Source organism: Lycium barbarum, chromosome 5, assembly GCF_019175385.1.
Source record: "Lycium barbarum isolate Lr01 chromosome 5, ASM1917538v2, whole genome shotgun sequence".
Taxonomy (NCBI): domain Eukaryota; kingdom Viridiplantae; phylum Streptophyta; class Magnoliopsida; order Solanales; family Solanaceae; genus Lycium; species Lycium barbarum.
The window spans coordinates 50838186-50850554 of record NC_083341.1 but is presented as its reverse complement, the minus strand read 5'-3'; the positions used below and the strand labels follow the sequence as shown (position 1 = coordinate 50850554).

Sequence of the window (12369 nt, the reverse complement as noted above, 5' to 3'; positions counted from 1 at the left end):
CAGACTTGGCACACAGAAGCCGATAAGGCTGTCATAAAACCAAAACATCCCAAACATATGTACAGAACCCACACAAATGTATCCACAGACCTCTACAGAACATATCATAATCATAAGACGGGACAGGGCCCCGTCATACCCAGAACAATATACATATCCAGATAACAGTGACAGACTGTACCAAAAGATGGGCTCTGAAGAAGAGAGCGCCCCAAAATAGCAGAAACGGGATCCTAAACGTGTGGATCGGCAAACCTGTCGTCTGTACCTGCGCGGCATGAAAACGCAGCCCCCGAAGAAAGGGGGTCAGTACGAAATATGTACTGAATATGTAAAGCGGAATCACAGAAGTCAAATCATAATGGTTACAGAAAATGAGTACAGAATCCAGAGTGTCAAATGCATATTTCCAAAACAGACAGAATGCGTACAGAAACATATGTCATATCATATCATATCCGGTCCCTGCCACGAGACTCGGCAGACAGAATGTGGCCACCCTCCCGACGCTGGTGCCACTATACAGAGGAATCAGAAAAAGGGGCGTGGCCCCGTATCATATAATGTCATATCAAAATGGCCATAACAGATCAGAACAGAATAGGCGGACATGGCACATCATACTCCACAGACCCATGTACGCGTATACCTGCCCCCTCACATCGGGATGCGGCGAACAATGCAGAGAATTACGCTTGACAACATATCCTGGCCCGGGCTCAGTGTGGGAAACATTGGGACATCCACGAATGGAGTAGTGAGAGACTAATGCAATTTAAAAATATAATAAATGTTTTCAAAGACTCGATGAAGCGTATCAAAGGCAAACAAATCCAATGGGGTCGGACGGAATCATAACAAATGTATTTCGGATATCATAATAAATTACAGAAGTATAACTTTCCCGAAGTCATTCCGAGTGTCAAAATAATTTATAATATTTAACAGAATATTTAAAATAATATTCGTTAAGCGATTAGTAGGGTAATTAAAACATTTCTTTCAAAAATCGCTTAAAAACGAAGCTTTAACACATTAGGGGCAAAAACGTAAATAGTGGGCCCGCCTCAGAACAAATAAGGTGGCGGGCTCAAATTGTGCCCTCTAAACATATAATATCATCTACGAAGGTTATACAGACATCCTATGACTTTCTGAGTAACTTAGAGCACAATTGCATAATTTCAGAAAAAGCGTATCAAAATGGTTCAATTCTACTGAAGGAAAAACTGAAATTTTGTCTTGCGGATTCCGAGGGCCAAGAGGTCCTTCGAGGCCCGGATCCGACCTTAATACACTAAGGGCATGCCAAGGGAAGAATTGGGTTTGCTTTACATACCTTTCACGCTCCTTAAGCCTTTCCAAACTCACTTCCCGTTTCGTCGAAAAACTGCAATTGGTCAAGTTTACCAATTGTAAGCTATGAATACCAAAGTTTCAACTTAATGCATATTTGGCTACCGAAATTTCGGCAGCACTTCCCCTATACATATAGCACCCCGAGAATTCAACTCGGCTAGAAATCATCAACAACAACCCAAACGACAACATCAATATCAACAATGAACATTAAAAACATAAATATCCTTCAACTAGTCATTTTTCTCACAAGTTGACATAATCTTCAATTCAACCCAACTTTCAACTAAGATCAATAATTTCACATTCAACAACAATCATGATCATCACCATATAGTTCTAGAAACATTTCATATCGTTTTCCTCAAGATATACACTCGATATACATAATATACAACTTTCCACCAAAGTCATAACTTATGCAAAACATCAAATCTTTGGCATACAACTTCATAACAAGTTTCCAACTTCCAAATTCATCAATGATCATCACTATTAGCAACCAAACAACTTCATTTCCTTAATGTCGGAAAATCATACTAAAACGACATAAGTTTCTACATTCCAATTCAATACAAACTTATATCATTCTAACTTCATTTACATTACAAACATCACAACAACACTTTAACACACTAAACAACTCAATTCCTTTCTATCCCAAACCATATACACCCTACGGCCATATGCCTATTTTTTCCAATATCAACTAAATTCATCCAACTTTCAATTCCCATATGCATTTCATCACAATCACAACAAGAATATAACATAAATTCAACACATTGTGGATATACTATTGTGCATACCCACGGCTACACACCTACAACACACACCCACTTTGCAAACTTCCATTTTTCCATACAATCAACACATTTCTATATACTACAACACAATCAAAACTTCATAACACAATAAAAAGGTAGAAATTCTTACCTTTTCTTCAAGTCTTCTTCACTAGGAGATGTGATGACTTTGGTGATTCTAATGCTCCCCACTCCAATCCAACTATACCAAGTTACAAAGGAACCTTAACTTAGTAGGAAAACCACAAAAGAAAAATTTTAGGAACAAGATTTTTGGTGGTGAATTTTTGCACCTCAAACCCGAAATGGTCTTCTTTTTTTGCTCTTGTTTTGCTCTTCTTTCTCTTCTAAGTATAGATATCCACATGAACGACATATAAATAGTGTCTCCATATCTTCAGAGCATGAATCACCGCTGCGAGCTCCAGATCGTGGGTAGGATAATTCTTCTCATGCTTTTTGAGCTGCCGGGAAGCATACGCTGTAACTCTGCCGTGCTGCATCAATACACAGCCTAACCCCATACCAGAAGCGTCACAATAAATAACATACCCGTCCGGTCCCTCTGGAAGAGTCAGAACTGGGGCTGTAGTCAGCTTCTCCTTCAGCAACTGGAAGCTCCGTTCACAAGCGTCAGACCACTGGAACTTAGCTCCCTTCTGAGTCAGCCTTGTCAAAGGCGCTGAAATCAAAGCAAACTTCTCCACAAACCTCCTGTAATAACCTGCTAACCCCAGAAAACTGCGTACCTCTGTGGGCGTCGTAGGTCTGGGCCAATTCTTCACGGCCTCAATCTTCTGTGTGTCCACCCGGACACCATCAGCTGCAATAACATGCCCCAAGAAAGCCACTGAAGACAGCCAGAACTCACACTTAGAAAATTTCGCATATAACTTCTGATGCCGGAGTACCCCTAATACCGATCTCAGGTGATCTGCGTGCTCTACCTCCGACCAAGAATAAACCAGGATATCATCAATGAATACAATCACGAACATATCCAAGAATGGCCTGAATACCCGGTTCATTAAATCCATGAATACTGCGGGGGCATTAGTAAGCCCAAAAGACATAACCCTAAACTCATAATGCCCATATCGGGTCCGGAAAGCTGTCTTAGGGATATCGGCCTCTCGTACTCGCACCTGGTGGTAACCGGATCGAAGATCTACCTTCGAAAAACACTTAGCGCCCTGCAGCTGATCAAACAAATCATCAATCCTGGGGAGGGGGTATTTATTCTTTATAGTTACCTTATTCAGCTGCCGATAATCAATACACATACGCAGCGACCCGTCTTTCTTACGCACAAATAATACCGGGGCTCCCCAAGGCGAAGTACTGGGTCTGATGAAGCCCTTGTCCAACAAATCTTTCAGCTGCTCCTTCAACTCCTTTAACTCTGCAGGCGCCATTCTATACGGAGGAATAGAGATAGGCTGAGTGTCTGGGAGTAAGTCAATAGAGAAGTCTATCTCCTGCTCTGGAGGAAGACCTGGAAGCTCGTCGGGAAAAATATCTGGAAACTCATTAATCACGGGGACTGACTGAAGTGTCGGCGTCTCGGCGTCCAAGTCTTGCACCCGAACCAGATGATAGATATAACCCTTTCTGATCATTTTCTTTGCCTTAAGGTATGAAATAAACTTACCTTTCGGCGATGCTGTATTACCAGCCCAATTTATAACTAGCTCCCCGGGAAACTGGAAGCGAACTACCTTATTCTGGCAGTCAACATTAGCGTAACAGGAAGCTAGCCAATCCATACCCATAATAACATCAAATTCAGTCATATCTAACTCTACCAGATCTGCCTTAGTGTCACGGTCACAAACGATCACAGAACAGTCTTTATAAACCTGTTTCGCTACAACAAAATCCCCTATCGGCGTGGCTACCTCAAATGGCTCTATAGGTTCAGACATAATACCAATTTTACCGGCAACAAGGGGTGAAATATATGATAAAGTCGAACCTGGATCAATTAATGCATACACAGACCGAGAGAAGACCAATAAAGTACCTGTAACGACATTAGGAGATGCCTCCTGATCCTGGCGGCTGGCCAAAGCATAAATGCGGTTCGAAGGACCGCTAATTCCAGAAGCTCCACCACGGCCTCTGCCGCGACCTGCTGGTGCTGGAAAACCCTGCCCCGTAGGGCGCATAGCCACTGACGACGATGAAGACCCAGCGGCTGATCCGGTAGGCTGCGCTGCACCACCCGAACTACCCTTATATGGGCAATCTCTCACAGAATGGCCCTGACGGCCATAAGAAAAGCATGCACCGGTGGCTCTGTAGCACTCTCCCGTATGGTATCTGCCGCAAAAAGAACACTGAACCCTGGGTGGCCTCATCTGACCAGAACCCCTATCTGTCCGCGAACCTGAAGCCCTGGAGCTCTGGCCTGCTCCTGAATACCCTGGGCTATCGAACCTGCGACCTGTAGGCTGGGGAGGCGCGCTCTGCGCTGGCTGAGATGAAAATCTGCTAGGCTGCTGCGGCTGTTGGGGCTGTCTGCCCCGAAAATCTCCAGATGACCTGACCCTCTTGGGCTGTCTCCGAACCTGGCCCCTGTCAGGCTAGTGTCCTCCTCTGCCCCAATCCTCCATACCCTGGGCATGGGCCTGGATACGGGCAATGTCCATACCGGGCTGAGCAGCCAACACTAAGCAGCTATCAACAAAATACCGATCCAGCCCCATAATATATCTGTGCATCCGGTCCGCCATAGTATCCATCACAGTAGGTGTATATCGGGCCAAGGAATCAAACTCCAAACTGTAGTCCCGGATACTGCGACCCTTCTGCCTCAATAATAAGAATCTATCAGATCTGGCTCGTCGCAACTCTGGGGGCAGAAAATGTCCAAGAAATGCCTGAGAAAAATCGCCCCAAGCTGCTGGAGGAGCGCCGTCCCCCCTGGATAGCCCCCATGACTCGTACCAGTTTGCCGCCACATCATATAACCGGTACGAAGCTAACGCGACTGACTCTGTCTCGGAAGCATTAATCAAATCTAGAGTGTGTCGCATCTTCCTGATAAACTCCTCAGGATCCTCCTCGGGCTTTGTCCCGAAGAACTCTGGAGGGTTACAAGTCAAAAACTCACGGGCTCTCGAACTATCACGCCTGACTGCCCGGTCACCTCCCAGTCCATGCCCCTGAACCTGCCCTGCCACAAGTCTCGTCAGCAGCTGGACTGCCTCCCTCATAGACTGATCCTCAGTGCCTGGCCGTGGAGCTGGAGGCTCAGGTACTGGAACTAAGGGAGCTGGCGGTGGAGCCGCCCCCCGATCTGCGGCTGCGGCCGCCCTAATCTCCTCCACGAGTGGCGGTGTAGACGAACCCTCTGTCTGGGGCAAAGTGTTACACCCCGTAAGAGTCTGTGCTATTTTAATTAAGACAAGAAAAAAATGAGTTAAGAAAGTTCCTGGAAAGTTAATCGAGTTAGTAAGAATATCGTTATATATATATGGTTGCCTTAAGTATCCCGAGGTGACATCGTAACCTAAAGTATTTGAGATTATTAGTAATGTTATAGAAGATGGATAAAAGAAATGAATATATTTTTGCGATTGGAGTTTCGTCGAAGCTTCATAAGTTCTCCAGTTACGTTTAAGGTTATTGTGATTCTCCGGACCCTTCGAGATGTGTATGGATTGTTATGTATGTATATTACTATGCATATGCATGTATAAGAGGTTACACGAGGGTCGGAAGAGGATTAGAAGTTAAACGAATCTGAACGAAATGAATCCGAACAACTCCAGAAAAATCTCGGACCAGATTTTTAGCCCATATTGTCGGAGGCATATCTCCTAGTATATGAGGATTTTTAAGGTGTTTCAAAAGCCTAAAATTAAGTTCATCGAGTCTAGTTTCCAATGCAACAAACCGCTCGTCAAAAAGATATCTGGATAAGCAGATATGGACGATGCACGTTGGGCTGGCGGGGCAGAAAATGGTGACCCGATCCAACATTCACATTCGGCCCATGAGGCCCATTAACGTCATAAATATAAGGAAAAATTATGTGAGGGCTGTTCATTTTCAGATAATATCTTCCAAGAACATTAGAGAGAGAGAGAGAAAACTTCAAGGCTAAGGAAGCCATTTTGATCAAAATCCGAGCTCCGAATCCCGAAGCTCATGAAGAGAAAAACATTGTACGTTGCGTTGCCTTCAATTTGAGATACATATTGGTCTTGGGGGATGAAATTTTCGTGGTGGATCTTCTGATAAGGTATTTATAAAATTCCTTTTATGTTATTAAAGTTTTTATTTAGAGTTTTAACGAATTAGAACGGAGAAAACAACATTATAAACCCGTTTGTTGTTTTGTTGAAATTTATGGGTGAGGGGCTGTTTTAATTGAAATTGATGGACTGATTTGAATTAATATTTTGGTTGTGTTAATCATGGATTATGTGAGGAGAGTGAAGGAACTTAATGGTTATTAAGTTGTTGTAGGAAAACATACAACTTTGTTATGGTTTATGTAAAAATGGAGATGAAAGTATCAAGAGGAAAATTATGATTATTGTGGATGAATTTGGAAGATGGAAATGTATAATGAACTTGTATGTTGAAGGTTAGGAAAAATTGGAAAAGTAGTGGCTTAATGGAAAGTTTGAATGTTTGCATACCTTATGAATATTGTGTGAAAATGGTATGGATGCTTCCGACGTATGTTGTAATGATTTTGATGGATGATGAATATGAGAATAATAAGTTTGGGTTGGAAAATGATTTCGGGGCATTATCGGAAAATATATACCTTTGGTATAATTGTGTATATCATTGTATATCTATGATGCTAAAGGCCTTAAATGTGACTTATGATTGATGTTAATGAATTTGGAATGAAACAATGCATGTTAGAATGTTCGTCGTAACTTTTGACGTTTTTGATAGAATATAGAAAGTAGTGAACTTCGGGAAATTTTGTATAGGGTTTGGAACTTGATTGGGAGGTGATTGAATAATCTTGAATGAGTGAATGAATATAATAATGTGGGCATAAGTTTGGAATTGTGAAGTTGAATGAGAGTTGGCAACTTGTGTAGTAAGGTAGAACTTTGAAGCTAGAGTGATTAGATTATGATTTGTGTTGTTTGATGATGTGTGGGCTGTTGTTGTTGATGTATTTTGAGCCGAGCTAAGTCTCGGGGACGTTAGATTTATAGGGGAAGTGCTGCCGAAATTTCGGTAGACAAAAATGAAGTTAATGGCATTTTTAAGCCTAAGAATCTCAAATTGGTAACTTTGACCATTTGCAGATTTCGGACGAAACGGGATTTGATTTTAAGGAGAGCATAAGACGTCTATAAGGTATGTAAAGCTTCCCAATTCTTTATTTGGCATATCTTAGTGTGTTAGTTGAATATGAGACCTTCCGGAGCATTTCTGCTCCTCGAAACCCGATCCACAGGAAAGTTACTATTCATTCAATTCGATTGAAGCCTAAAGGCTCCCTTTTGGCTAGAATGCCATTATTCGTCCGAAACCTATCGAAATGTGGTCGGGTAACCTAGAAATGATTATGTATGACCCTTGGCATATTACTGCTCGTAAAAATATGTTCGCCACCTCACTTCGACTCGAGGTGGGTCCGCTACCCCAAAATGCCCGATTTGCCCTTCGGGCCATCTTTGAGAATAGAGTTGAACGTACCACTTCTGATCTTTGGAACATCCTTCCACGGGGTATGTTTGGACTATTCTATGCACTAATCCAGGTTTTGAACTATATGGACCATTTTGGAATCGTTTTGCAAAATGAAACCTTATGTCGACTAAGTATTCGACTATTTTGTAATAGGATATGATTTATGAGTTTACTTTGTTTTGAAACACTATTTTGAAATACGATTTGCATTTGTTTGCTCACGACTCCGCTCGTGCCTTATTATGACTTCGTTCACCGGTTCCCGGGCCGGTTATGATTCGTGCGCCTTATGATAATTCAGCCGTATGCTGTGTTGCGGTTCCCGAGGCTTCGCCATAGGGCCGGGTTCCGTTTGGAGTTATGCTGTGATATGGCTGGTGATGCGATACGCTCACCTATGTTTGTGTTTGTGTTCGGGGATGTACGGAGATTTGAAACCTTCTGGTGTTATGCTGTGTGTGGCGCCAGCGTCGGAGTGGCGACCACGTTCTTGAGCGTTTGCATGATTTCGTCTGCATTATGTATAGGTATATGATTTTGATACGGATTTTGACATACCGATTTGTACTCTGCTTTGTATCTGATTTTCTTTCAGTTTTGGCTCATATTTCTGTACTCCGTGCTTTACATACTCAGTACATATTTCGTACTGACCCCCTTTCTTCGGGGGCTGCGTTTCATGCCCGCAGGTACAGTTATTGGTGATCCTCCACTGTAGGCTTCACTTTCTGCTGTCTCGGAGCACTCCCTTTGATCCGGAGTCCACCTTTGGTATATATACCTGCTGCTATGGATATGTCTTTGTACATTTGACTATTTGGGTACGGCGGGGCCCTGTCTCGCCATATGTCTTTGTTTTGAGTTCGTAGAGGCCTGTAGTCATATATGTGGGGCGAGGGTCCTATGTATGTTTGTTCGATTTTATTTTTTTGGTCTTAAAGCGGTCCGTTTGTTATGGTGGCCCTAAATGGCCCTTATGCTTATGTTTGCACTTTTGGCCGGCGATGTCTATTCCGCCGCTCAGTTTGGATCCGATATAACATTTTGATTTGGCGACCGCTTAAGACATATTTTGATACAACCTATGTTTGATATGACTTTTATGAAATTCTGAAATAAGTTTGGATTTGGCAATGAATATGTGCGGTTTGGTCTGGGTACCCAAGTAGGGTGCCAGTCGCGGCCCACGGGGCTGGGTCGTGACAAAAGTGGTATCAGAGCAGTTTGTCCTCGGAATGTCTACAGGCCGTGTCTAGTAGAGTCTTGTTTATCAATGTGTTGTGCACCACATCTATAAACAGGAAGCTACAGGGCATCTAGGATGTTACCCTTCTTTGAATCTTAGATCATGCGATAGAGCCAGCTGTAGGATATGAATTCCTTTCGACCAACTTTTAATTTCAGCCAAAGGACGGCATCGACAGAAGGCAATGGCTGATGATATTGGAGGCCGCACAGTACTCAGGTAAGCAATAATATGAAAGCTGTGTGTCGGAGAAGTTGTTTGAAGTGTGGTAGAAATATAAGGTTGAAGATTGAACAGAAAAGTGAACAGGAAGGAGCCTCCGATGTTGTTCGAGTTGGGCATGTGAGGTAAGCCTCGACATCTGTATAATTTTATCTGTAATTGTTAGCCCCGTGTGGCTACGAGACGACATGATATGATGTATATATATGCGTATATGTGTTGGCCCTGTGAGGCATGGTTGGTATTTCTTGTGTACAGGTTTCGGATAGTAAGAAATACAGAGGAACCTCTGCCCAAATTTTTTTTTCCAGAGATATGGAAGTAAATATATATAAAGTAAGTACAAACAGGTTCCGCGATACTTGTCGGAATTTAGTTTTCTTCTGTCGGTGGTTGGAGAGCACCTTATGGTGATATTTTATCAGATTTCACCGACTATTTGGAGACGGAATTCGTGGGACGAAGACTTAAATCTGTGGCCTGTCTATAATTGTATGTATATGTGTATGAAAGTGAATATTGGAGATTCAGAAAGGCAATATGGTAATTGTGCAACTTAGCCGGGGGTGGGACCCGCTACAAAAATTTTCCGAAAATTTGCTAAGACCCCGATTTGCCCTAAAATTATGTGACAAAGGTCCTGCAGGGCAATTGACGAAATTATATCAGCCCTAACGCGTCAAAATGCATGAAAGTTTCGGGGTTAAGCGTGCTCAAGCCAGAGCAATTCTGGGATGGGTGACCCCCCTGGGAAGTAATGTAAAATTTTGCACAAGAGTAAGTATGATAGATATAAATGGAAATTTGGGGTAACCAAAAGGAAAATAGAATGTGTGGAGTAATTTAGTGCCCTTACAGGAGTCACGCAGAACGAGGCGGACTAAATGGGCAAAAAGAAAAGGTGCAACACCGCTCGCGAAATTGAGCGGATTTGAATAACAGTCAGAGACGTTCGCCAGTAAGATACTAGTAAATATATCTGTATGTGTGTATGTGTGTGTGTATGATTTTCGTTTGGTGCCCATATGGATCAAGAGCCGAGTCCCGGCAACTAAGGTTGTGATAGATGAAGAATAGTAGGAAAGGTGAAAAATAAGAAGTGTGAATAAGGGGAAATCTCTGAAAGAGTCGATAAGCGACACGCAAGACGATTTATATGATAACTTGGCAAACAAGTTCACCAATAAGGAATTTTTTTTTAAAAAAAATCACTGGAGCCTTTATAGGAGTGATCTGACTCTAATTCGGATTCTATCTGTTATACTTCTGCACTTCCGATTCTGATAAGGCTCTGCCTATTACGCCTCTGTACGTCTGATCTTGATCACGCGTCTGTCTGATACATCTCCATATGTTTGATTTTAATTACGACTCTGTCTGATACATTTCTGTCTGTCTGACTTTGATCACGACTCTGTATGATACATTTCTGTACATTTGATTCTGATTTCGAATCTGTCCGATATGATCTTGTATGTCTGACTCCGATCTCAGATTTGTCTGATATACTTCCGTACCTCTGATGTTGACTATGAATCCGTCCGATATGCTTCTACGCGTCCGGTCCTAGTTCTGAATCTGTTTGGTATGAGGTGTCTGGTATGAAGTGGGATTACGATAATGTGGTACGAAACTCAGAAGTGTACCGAGAAGTGACGATTACTTATAATGTCTGAAAAGCATTCGTCTGCTACGAGAATATAGTTTATGGTCCGATAATTATGTGGGGTATGAGAAAATACATTATGAAGGCATTTGAATCAGTGATGTGAAGAATTACCCCATCATGCTGGTAAAGAAGCCATGTCGGAAAGTCCACGAAGGACGATTATGAAAGGAACCCTCCCGAAATGGTATGACGCCCCATGAGGTCAATTTAACATTCGAGGACGAATGTTTTAAAGAGGGGGAGGATGTTACACCCCGTAAGAGTCTGTGCTATTTTAATTAAGACAAGAAAAAAATGAGTTAAGAAAGTTCCTGGAAAGTTAATCGAGTTAGTAAGAATATCGTTATATATATATGGTTGCCTTAAGTATCCCGAGGTGACATCGTAACCTAAAGTATTTGAGATTATTAGTAATGTTATAGAAGATGGATAAAAGAAATGAATATATTTTTGCGATTGGAGTTTCGTCGAAGCTTCATAAGTTCTCCAGTTACGTTTAAGGTTATTGTGATTCTCCGGACCCTTCGAGATGTGTATGGATTGTTATGTATGTATATGACTATATATATGCATGTATAAGAGGTTACACGAGGGTCGGAAGAGGATTAGAAGTTAAACGAATCTGAACGAAATGAATCCGAACAACTCCAGAAAAATCTCGGACCAGATTTTTAGCCCATATTGTTGGAGGCATATCTCCTAGTATATGAGGAGTTTTAAGGTGTTTCAAAAGCCTAAAATTAAGTTCATCGAGTCTAGTTTCCAATGCAACCAATCGCTCGTCAAAAAGATATCTGGATAAGCAGATATGGACGATGCATGTTGGGCTGGCGGGGCAGAAAATGGTGACCCGATCCAACATTCACATTCGGCCCATGAGGCCCATTAACGTCATAAATATAAGGAAAAATTATGTGAGGGCTGATCATTTTCAGATAATATCTTCCAAGAACATTAGAGAGAGAGAGAGAAAACTTCAAGGCTAAGGAAGCCATTTTGATCAAAATCCGAGCTCCGAATCCCGAAGCTCATGAAGAGAAAAACATTGTACGTTGCGTTGCCTTCAATTTGAGATACATATTGGTCTTGGGGGATGAAATTTTCGTGGTGGATCTTCTGATAAGGTATTTATAAAATTCCTTTTATGTTATTAAAGTTTTTATTTAGAGTTTTAACGAATTAGAACGGAGAAAACAACATTATAAACCCGTTTGTTGTTTTGTTGAAATTTATGGGTGAGGGGCTGTTTTAATTGAAATTGATGGACTGATTTGAATTAATATTTTGGTTGTGTTAATCATGGATTATGTGAGGAGAGTGAAGGAACTTAATGGTTATTAAGTTGTTGTAGGAAAACATACAACTTTGTTATGGTTTATGTAAAAATGGAGATG

At 41.9% G+C, this 12369-nt stretch overlaps 1 long non-coding RNA gene across 1 annotated transcript; it reads left to right on the top strand.

Annotated features, from left to right (window-relative positions):
• Positions 1–7323: 7323 nt before the first annotated feature.
• On the top strand, positions 7324–8730 carry LOC132642468 (uncharacterized). Its single transcript, XR_009583181.1, has 3 exons — positions 7324–7502; positions 8140–8365; positions 8528–8730. It is a non-coding gene; the product is annotated as an uncharacterized LOC132642468 (long non-coding RNA).
• The last annotated feature ends 3639 nt before the right edge of the window (positions 8731–12369 follow it).